The sequence below is a fragment of the Sphaeramia orbicularis genome, chromosome 11 (genome assembly GCF_902148855.1).
Source record: "Sphaeramia orbicularis chromosome 11, fSphaOr1.1, whole genome shotgun sequence".
NCBI classification, from domain to species: Eukaryota; Metazoa; Chordata; class Actinopteri; order Kurtiformes; family Apogonidae; genus Sphaeramia; species Sphaeramia orbicularis.
Genome location: NC_043967.1, coordinates 52,485,091 through 52,495,051, shown reverse-complemented (window position 1 = coordinate 52,495,051; position 9,961 = coordinate 52,485,091). Strand labels below are relative to the sequence as shown.

Below are 9,961 nucleotides of genomic sequence, written 5' to 3'. Positions count from 1 at the left end.
TGGGCTGTTTGAAAGAACCATAGCAGAGTACGAGGAGGAACTTCGTCGAATAAAAGAAAACCAGAGACAAAGACAAATACTGGACTGTGTTTGGAATCCGAGAGTCCTGTTACACAAAACAGGTTTGAACACATTTATCTCTAGTTTAACCAAAGGAATTTATGATAGTAAAACAGCATTTATACATTTCATTTATTTAAGCTTTACATACCTGTGACTAAGTTTGCGGTGACTGCCAAATTATTATTATTTTTTCTACATTTGACCTTTTCTTGGTTTATCACCATTTATTATATTATGAATGAATGACTGAATGAATTTACTTTTGCTTTCACATCAATCATTGTACTTAGTACATTTATCATAAACATAAAAGCCAAAAAGGAATAGGCTAGAAGCAAAAGCAAATTTTTTTGCCTATCCTTTTCACCTAATACACTGCTAACATCAACTTAAAAAGGTGTACAGCATCGAGCATTCACACCATAATAAAAAAAAAAAAAAAATAACAAACAAAAAAAACAAATCTGCCATCTCAGTTCAATATTTCTGAATAATTTTAAGCTTAAGGCACTTAAAAAAAAAAAACTTCACCAAAGAAGTGAATAACTTAAATGCATCATAAAGTCCATTCCATAATTTCACACCCACATTCCCAGTTCATCTAGACTTCACATTTGTCCTCACTTATCCACCTCACTAATCTACTCACGCATATGAAAATCTCTGAAATTCAAATTAGTCTCTCTTAATTCCAAGAACCACGACTGGTATTTGAGACAATACTATTTTTTATCCCTCATCTTCCATATACCTATTTAGAAACAGTTCTTTATACCTCTTTTTAAATATATTTGTGTTTGTACTTTACTTTATCTCCTGTTCTAGATTGTTCCACAAAGTCACTCCACAGCTTGTTATGCACATACTTTTCATTGTTGTTCTTACTTTATGTTTTTTAAAATTTAGCTCTCCACTAAGATTGTAGCCTCCTTCTCTTTAGGTGCACATTGCCCGGATATTTTTTGGCAGTAGATTATTTCTTGCTTTGCACATTATTTCTGCTCCGTTTTAAATTTAACCAAATCCACGAATTTCAATCTGTGTGATTTTATAAATAGTGGGTTTGTGAGTTCTCTGTATCCTGCTTTGTTTATTGTCCTTATTGCTCTTTTCTACAGTGTGCATATGGGCTGTAGAGTGCTTTTACAGATGTTTCTCTAGACCTCCGCACAATAGGATAGATACGGTAAAAATAATGAAGAATATAGAATGTGCAATGATTTAGGATCCAGTATGTGACTTATTTTACCTAGAGTTGCAGTGCATTTTGCCAGCTTTTAGTTCTTACATGGCTTATATGTGGCTTCCAGCAGATTTTGTGGTCCAAGATTACACCAAGAACACATACTTACAAATATTATATTATTATATACCATATTATTTATATTATATTATATTATTATTTACTATATTATATACATCCAAATATTATGAAATGTTACATGTAACATACATTTTAATAAATGAAAATCGTATTGCTCTGTTTACAAAAGCTATTACCTCTCCCTACATGCAGGTCTTAATCACAGTTTTCAGAGGTTTTTGGAGTGTGGATCATTATGACTTATCAAATCAATACATTTATCTTTATCACTACTCTTTTATCACTGATTTCTGTTCATGACTAAAGAGTTAGGTTTTTACACGCTGATAATTTACTTCAAGGTCAAAAAATATTTATTATCTCAAAGGGGAGATTCTTGTTGTCAGAGCTGTTTAAACTCTTACAATAGAACTGACAGTATTATCACTAAAATCTAACTGTAACTGAAAATTGTATTTCCTTGTATCCTACAGACATCCAGCAGCTGTTGGTGGTTAAAAAAGAGGTTCCTCCTGAGCAGCAGGAGTGGAATCCCATTTTGGACCAGAAGGAACCACAACCACAACCCACACTAATTAAAGAGGAACAGGAGGAACTGTGGACCAGTCAGGAAGTTAATATCACCAAGTTCCCATCCACTCCTCTCCCTGTGAAGAGTGAAGATGATGATGAGGAGAAAGTTAACTCCTCGTATTTTAATCAAACACCAACTGAGGAGAACAAAGTGGAAGCAAATAAAGTGGACTGTGGAGGATCAGAACCATCCTGCAGCTTCCATCCACATAGACATTTACAAACAAAAACCGATGAGCAGAATGAAGACTCTGAGGAAACTGAGGACAGTGATGAAGACCAGATCCTGAACCACAAACCTGAGTCAAAGCTTTCAACATACAGCTCAACTGAACAGAGGGAAACAGAAACTGATGGAGACGACAGTGGAGGATCAGAGCCAGACATTAGCCTGGTCCACATGGAGAGCATAGAGAGAAGAACCTTTGACAGTAAGAGTTTACTGGAGGAACACATGGACACTCACACAGGACAGAAACTGGTTGGTTCTTCTGAATGTGAAGCAACATTTTCTCAGAAGAAAAACACAACACAGGAAACCAACTCACCCAGAGACATGATGAAGAATACTGACTTGAGTCTAAGTGATGGGGGATGTGAAAAGAAACTATACCACTGCTCTGTGTGCGCAAAAACATTCTGCCGGAAGTCACATTTAAAAATCCACATGATATCCCACCCGGAAGAAAAGCGATTCAATGGTTCACTGTGTCACAAATGTTTTAGGGACAGGAGTAACCTCAAGAGACACACAAGAGCCCACACAGAAGAAAAACTATTTGATTGTCCACTTTGTGGAAAAAGATTTACCAGTAATTCAGCTTTAACTGGTCACATGATCATCCACACCAGTGAGAAACCATTTAACTGTTCAGAATGTGGTAAAAGATTTACTTGGAAGATAGTTTTGGAGCGTCACATGAGGCTCCACACTGGTGAGAAACCATTTAGTTGTTCAGAATGTGGTAAGCGATTTAGTCAGAAGACGGGTTTGGAGCGTCACATGATGATCCACACAGGAGAGGGACCTTTCAGCTGTGTAGTTTGTCAGAAGCGCTTCAAACGTAAATATCATGTTCAGAAGCATATGAAGATCCACTCACGTGAATGGACAGAATTTGAGATTGACAGAATCAGACCTATAGAGACAAAAGAACATGAAGAACAATGACAGAGGAACATTTTAGAGTGTAATCTGTATGAGTAATTTCAACTAGTTGTGTTTGTGTTTTTGTATATTAATTTTTCTTCATTATTTTCTCTTTGGTGCCACTTTTTTTTAAAAATTAAATTAATAAAATACATCCTCTGTTTTTTCCTTGGCATTGGAAGTAAAGAAAAATTTATTACCTCTGCCAAGGAGGTTATGTTTTTGCCAGCGTTGGTTTGTCTGTCTGTCTGTCCGTGTGCAAGATAAGTTATGGATGGATTTGGATGAAAATTTCAGGAAATGTTAATACTGGCACAAGGAACAAAGGATTCAATTTTGGTGGTGAATGGCGGCGGTGGCGGGGGTCTGCGCTCTCCAAGTGCTTTCCTAGTTTATTTTTTATCCCGAGACATGATGAATAATGACTCAAAGTGATGTGGAATGTAAAAAGAAACCATACCACTGCTCTGTGTGCTCGAAAACTTTCTGTTGCAAGTCAAAGTTAGAAATCCACATGACATCACACAGAAGAGAATATGAATTCAAATGTTCACTGTGTCACAAATGTTTTGGACACATGAATAACATGAAGAGACACATGAGATTCCACATAGGAGAAAGACAATTCAATTGTTCAGTTTGTGAGAAAAGATTTACCTATTATTCACTCTTAACTACTCACATGAAGGTCTGTAATGGTGAGAAACCATTTAGCTGTTCAGAATGCGGCAAAAGATTTACTCTGAAGATAGATTTGGAGCGTCACATGAGGCTCCACACTGGTGAGAAACCATTTAGTTGTTCAGAATGCAGTACAAGATTTGCTCAAAAGGAGTGACACATGAGGCTCCACACAGGAGAGAGACCTTTCAGCTGTGTAGTTTGTCAGAAACATTTCACACGTAAATGTCAACTTCAGTCACATGAAGATCCACACAAGACAAGAGACAGAATGTCACTTTCACAGGAATCAGACCAACACAGACTGAAGAACATGAAGAATAATGATACAGGAATGTTATAGAAGAAAATCTGCATAAATAATTTCAGCTGCGTTCTTTTTTTTCTGTGTTCTTTTTTCCTAATGATTTTCTAAATGGTGAATTTTTTTTTTTAATTAAATGAATATAAGTACAGCCTTCATCTCTTCTCTTTGTAATTAGAAGACAAGAATTATATATTTTAGTGAGATCAGCAGTTGAAGAGTCAGACTAACAGGATCCAAACGATCACATCCGGTGAGAATTAGAGGTTCAAGCCAACACAAAAACATTTGTTGATAGTTTTTACAATGTCCCTCACAAACTTACCTAGAAATCCCATTATTCATGTTGAAATTCATCTTTAATTCTATAATAAACAATTGTTGAAAATAATGTGTAAGTCAAAGTAAATATATAACTTCTAAATCTACATAACTGAACAGGAGACTCAATGTAATGAATCAGTAAATGTGGAACCGAACACAGGACAAAACAAGTTTTTGTCTTCTACAGAAAGAAAAAGTTCCAATCTCAACTAAATCAGGCTCAATCAAAAACTTGAAATGAGAATTTGTTCGAGTCACATCAGGGTCTTGAGTTACACCATTCAGACAAAGGTACTGGGACACATTGAATTCAGGTGTTTCAATAGTAATAGGGGGCGGGGCTATAAAACGATGACTAATGTCTTAATATAATTTCATATTAAAATATATATTAATTTGTATTTCATCATTAGAGCCAATTTGGTTTGCATTTTTACCCTTCGGCCAACTTCGTAATTGTTTTTTCATCTGTCAGTCCATTCAACAACATAATTGCATTATCTGAAGAATGCATCAACATATCTGCACCACATTTATATTGTGGATGCATCTTGCCATGGAGCCTATTTAAAATAGGTGACTTTGACCTACTTTTTCAAGGTCAAATGGCGATATGTCCTTTCAATGATGTTATCACATTATCTGAAGAATGCATTGAGATATCTGCATCAAATTTACACCAAGACAATTTAATATAAGTTATAGGTTACTAACTCTCAAGAGAACCTTACACTATATTTGGCTGGGAGGTATTAAAAGTGCACAGTTCATTATGTTTATGTTCATGTACAAAATTCAGACTTTGCTTTTACTTAATTTTACTTATTCTTGATTTTTTTTCAGCATTGAAATTGTTTTAAATGTTTTACCTCTAGAAAATCTGGTTGAAATCATTTTCCATCACTTACTTCACCCAAACTGAAGGAGAAAGTCCAGATGTGAGTGGAGGAAATGGATTAGAGAGATATTCCACAGTTCATCTGTTCCTCTGCTTGCATCAGACATCATAGACAGCAGAACAGAACATGTTTCACCACATGTACCAATGAGTCTCAGTCTGTTAATTCAAGAGTCTGAACTTTGAGGAGAATACAGATCACAAACGTGTTCTCCAATCTGGATGCAATGGAAAGTCCAGATTTCAGCTTTGTATCGGTGTGGACTGAACCAAATATTTCTGTCAGGTATTGAAACTATCTTGATGTTGATCATTTTGAATTTTTAGAACTAATACACTGATGTGACATTAATGAACATATATTGACCTCTCTGTAACATCTTGGTGTGCTTGAGAAGTCTGAATTTCAGATTTGGAATGAATACATCTGATTCAGGTAAAATATATTTTTCACTCCTCCTGTAAAAAAAAAAAAAAAAAAAAAAAAAAAAAAAAAAAAAAAAAAATGATGCTTGCAATTCTTTTAACTTTTGAGCTCTTATTTCACTGTCTGTTATTTTTATACCACCAGCACCATCTTCTGCCAACAATACAGAGGTTTTTTTTTTTTTTTGTAGATTTCTGGTTTAGTTTGTACAAATGTATTGCTTAACAAATGTCTCACACCACCTTTACCTATTTGAGTTATCCAGCATGCAACAAGCAGTGCTTTCAAGCGGGCTGTTTCATTTTCAGTGAGCTTTTGACATTTTACCATTTTCAGTAAGAATTATCATATATTAACCATTTTAGAAACAAAAAAAAAATATTTTGGTAATTATCAGTTTCCATAATCTAGAGCAGCTGTGGCATAAACTTCACACTGGGTGGTGGTCTCATACATTAATGTTACTCTGACAATGGAATTAAAAGAAACTGTCAACTCATACTGCTATATTTTGAAAAATGAATGGTTTTCTGGTTCCTAGGTATCATCTGTGCTTTATTTATTTTTTATTTTTTATTTTTTACACTTTATGTAGAACAGCACAGTTTACGTTCCAAATATAGACTTTTCATCTCAAACATACAAAGTATTCAGTCGCAATAGAAGGTATCGTCTATGCTTTATTATTTTGTAGGAGCCATCGTGACGTCACGAAAACACTCTGACCCCGGAAGCGCTAAAGTGTCTCTAACTTTACATGGTTTCTAATAAAAGTCCTCCATTTTCTCTTGAATTGTGTTTGTTTAAGTTCATTCGAATGAGCAGAACCTCTGTATGTGGATAAAACCGACTGACTGGACTTTGTTTTGTTCACATTCTCTGTCTGTTTTACTCCTGATGTATCTGTTATTAGCTCAGTGATGCTAAAGTTAGCTTAGCTCGCTAGCTGTTAACATAACTGACAGGGTGTGATGAAGACGAACTGTTTCTGACGGAATTTGTGGGAAGAAAAAGTGAAAAATGTCCCCAAAAGTGCAGATCCTGAGAAAGTTGGTGGAGCAGAGACTAACTGCAGCTGCTGAAGAGATATTTGGGCTGTTTGAAAGAACCATAGCAGAGTACGAGGAGGAACTTTATCGAACTAAAGAAGAAAACCAGAGACAAAGACACATACGGGACACTGTTTGGAATCCGAGAGTCCTGATACACAAAACAGGTTTGGACACATTCGTCTGTACTTTATCCAAAGGTCCTAATAAAAATAAAACAGCATATATTCACTTTAGTTATGCAGGCTTTACATACTTACAACTATCATTGTGGTGACTGCTAAATTGTTTTTTCCAATAGATTTGACCTTTTCTAGATGATTTCTTACTATTTATTAAAACTATCCCCTGCATTTGGCTTTTTTTTTTTTTTTATTTATTTTTTTTTTTATTTCTGTAAGGGTTAGAGTTATTAAAGGTTATTTTAAGAAAGCAGAGAAAACTGACTTCCTTTCTGTAAAATATGCCATTAACAGAGCAACAATGAAGTGTATCCATCCACTGTCATTTATCAGATTTCATGGTATTTACTGGTGCTTCAAAGTTGTAGATGATGACAGTGTTTCCACGTTCACTACAGAGCCTCTGAACATCCAAATGGGTCATATCTGATGACCATGAAAAATGACAAACTGCATTTTACACATTTTTTATTTTTTTTACATGTACTCATCGGATTAGTGGGTCAACAGGTATTAAACATTGTACATTAGCAGATGCTTTTGGATGTTTAGTTTTACCTACTAATTTTAAATTTACACTGTAACGTATTAAATAAATGAAAAACTGATTGTTCTGTTTGCAAAAGTAGTACGTCTTCCTACGTACAAGTCTAAATCTTGGTTTTCCTGAGGGTTTAGGACCGTGTGTCATTATGATTTCTTTTAATCAATACACTTATTATTTTCAGCAATACTCTTATCTCACTGATACTTGTTCATTACTAAAGATTTAAGTTTTTATAAGTTGATAATTTACTTCACCACTTCAAACTCTTACAGTAGAGCCGACAGTGTTATCACCAAAATCTATCTGTAACTGAAAAGTCTAACTGTATTTCCTCGTATCCTACAGACGTCCAGCAGCTGTCAGTGGTTAAAGAAGAGGTTCCTTCTGAGCAGCAGGAGTGGAATCCCCTTGTGGAGCAAGAGGAACCAGAACCAGAGACCCCACACATTAAAGAGGAACAGGAAGAACTATGGACCAGTCAGGAAGTTGATATCACCAAGTTCCCATCTACTTCTGTCCTTTTGAAGAGTGACGATGATGAGGAGAAAGTTAAGTCCTCACAGCTTAATCAAACACAAACTGAGGAGAGTATAGTGGCAGATTGAGGTTTATTTGTACATTTAAGTTTTAAATTTACATAACTGAAGATCAGGCTCAATGTATCAGAAAATGTGGAATTTAACAGAGGAAAACAAAACAGCTTCTCATCTGGTACTGATGGAAAAGCTTCCTGTCTTGACTAAATCAGGCTTAATCAAAAACCTGAAATCAGAATTTTGTCAGAATCACAGGAAATGGATTTTAGAGATACTCTACAACCCATCTGTTCGTCTACTCATATCAGACATGATAGAGAACTCCTCACCCAATCTCTAAGGGAGAACTCAGCCACCCTGTGGCGACAACTCATTTCCACTGCCTGTATCCACCATTTTGTCGTCTTGGTCACTACCCACAGCTCGTGACCATAGGTGAGGAAAGGAACACGAATCGACCAGTGAATTGAGAGCTGTTCCTTTGGCTCAGCTCCTTCTTTAACGAAACAGACCGATGCAGCGTCTTCATTACTGCCAACGCTGGCCCGATCCGTTTGTTGATCTCTCATTCCATCCTTTTCATCATTCCACTCCTCATTCGTGAACATGACCCCGACATACTTAAAGTCATCTACTTGGGGCAGCAACTTTTGTGTAACCTGGAGAGAGCACTCCATCCTTTTCCAACTAAGGACCATGGCCTCGGACATGGAGGTGCTGATCTTCATCCTGCTGCTTCACACTCAGCTTCAAACCATTCCAGTGTAAGCTGGAGGTCACGGCTTGATGAAGCTAAAAAAGACCATATCATCTACAAAAAGCAGAGATCTGACCCTGAGGCCCCCAAATCTGACCCCCTCTGAGCTGGTCTGTTGTTTCACAACTGGATTGAAAACCACATTTTTCCTTCTGAATCCTGGGTTCAACTATTGGTCAGGCTCTGCTTTCCAGTACTCTGGCATAGGCCATCCCAGGGAGGCTGAGGAGTGTGATCCCTTATAGTTGGAACACACCCTCTGGTTCCACTTCTTGGAAAGGGGAACACCCCCCCCCCCCCCCCTCAATCTGCCAATCCAGAGGTACTGTCTTTCTCCTCCATGTGATGTTGAAGAGGTGTGTCAACCATGACAGCCCCACAACATTCAGAGCTTTAAGGAACTCGGGATGGATTTCATCCACCCCTGGGGCTCGGCCACCAAGGAGTTGTCAAACTACCTCGGAGACCTCAGCCCGGGTGATGGAAAAGCTCACTCCTGAGTCCCAGGACTCTGCTTCCACCACAGAAGATGTGAAAGCAGGGTTTAGGAGATCCTCAAACTAGTGCTTACTAGGGATGCAGCGGTACTTGGGAAAACCGTGTATCATTCAGTCTGCCCTTCGCAGTAAGACAGCAGACAGAGACAGTCTGCCTGCAAACTCACACCTGCCCGTATCCGTGTACATTAGACCTGCAACTCGACCCGTAATTAAGCACATTGTCTACACCAGGGGTCACCAATCCTGGTCCTCGAGGGCTACTATCCTGCATGTTTTAGATGTATCCCTCTCCCAGCACACCTGACGGTCATTATCAGGCTTCTGCAGAGCCTGATGATAGGCCTATCATTTGAATCAGGTGGGTTGGAAGAGGGATACATCTAAAACGTGCAGGATAGTAGCCCTCGAGGACCAGGATTGGTGACCCCTGGTCTACACAGTAACTCCCTTTTAAGGGCTTTATTTATGGCTAAGATGGACACCATTAATGCATCTCTAATATGTGCTCCTTAATGCCGTCTGTGGGCGGATGTAAACGGAGGTGAAGCTCACTTCAAAATAAAACAAACCGGTTGTGCATCAACCACGGTGAAATTAGATGATCATCATCATTAAATGTCCTGACAATTATTTTCAACCATGAATC

At 37.4% G+C, this 9,961-nt stretch overlaps 4 protein-coding genes across 5 annotated transcripts in view; 3 read left to right on the top strand and 1 right to left on the bottom strand.

The window, feature by feature from the left end:
- The window catches only part of LOC115428086 (glutamic acid-rich protein-like), a 657,495-nt gene that overhangs the window by 291,666 nt on the left and 355,868 nt on the right, over positions 1 to 9,961 (bottom strand). The window lies entirely within an intron of this gene.
- LOC115428099 (zinc finger protein 771-like) overlaps positions 1 to 9,961 on the top strand; it is a 106,942-nt gene that overhangs the window by 31,949 nt on the left and 65,032 nt on the right. The window lies entirely within an intron of this gene.
- LOC115428071 (zinc finger MYM-type protein 1) overlaps positions 1 to 9,961 on the top strand; it is a 179,357-nt gene that overhangs the window by 125,258 nt on the left and 44,138 nt on the right. Inside the window, exon 2 of one of the 2 annotated variants that reach the window (XM_030146891.1) lies at positions 7,868 to 7,886. The exons of the other annotated variant lie outside the window; for it this stretch is intronic. The gene's annotated coding sequence lies outside the window, so the exon portion shown is untranslated. Of the gene's footprint in view, positions 1 to 7,867; positions 7,887 to 9,961 lie in introns of those variants that run through there. 2 annotated transcript variants of the gene reach the window in all.
- LOC115428066 (gastrula zinc finger protein XlCGF57.1-like) overlaps positions 1 to 9,961 on the top strand; it is an 87,887-nt gene that overhangs the window by 46,185 nt on the left and 31,741 nt on the right. The gene's annotated exons all lie outside the window — the stretch shown is intronic.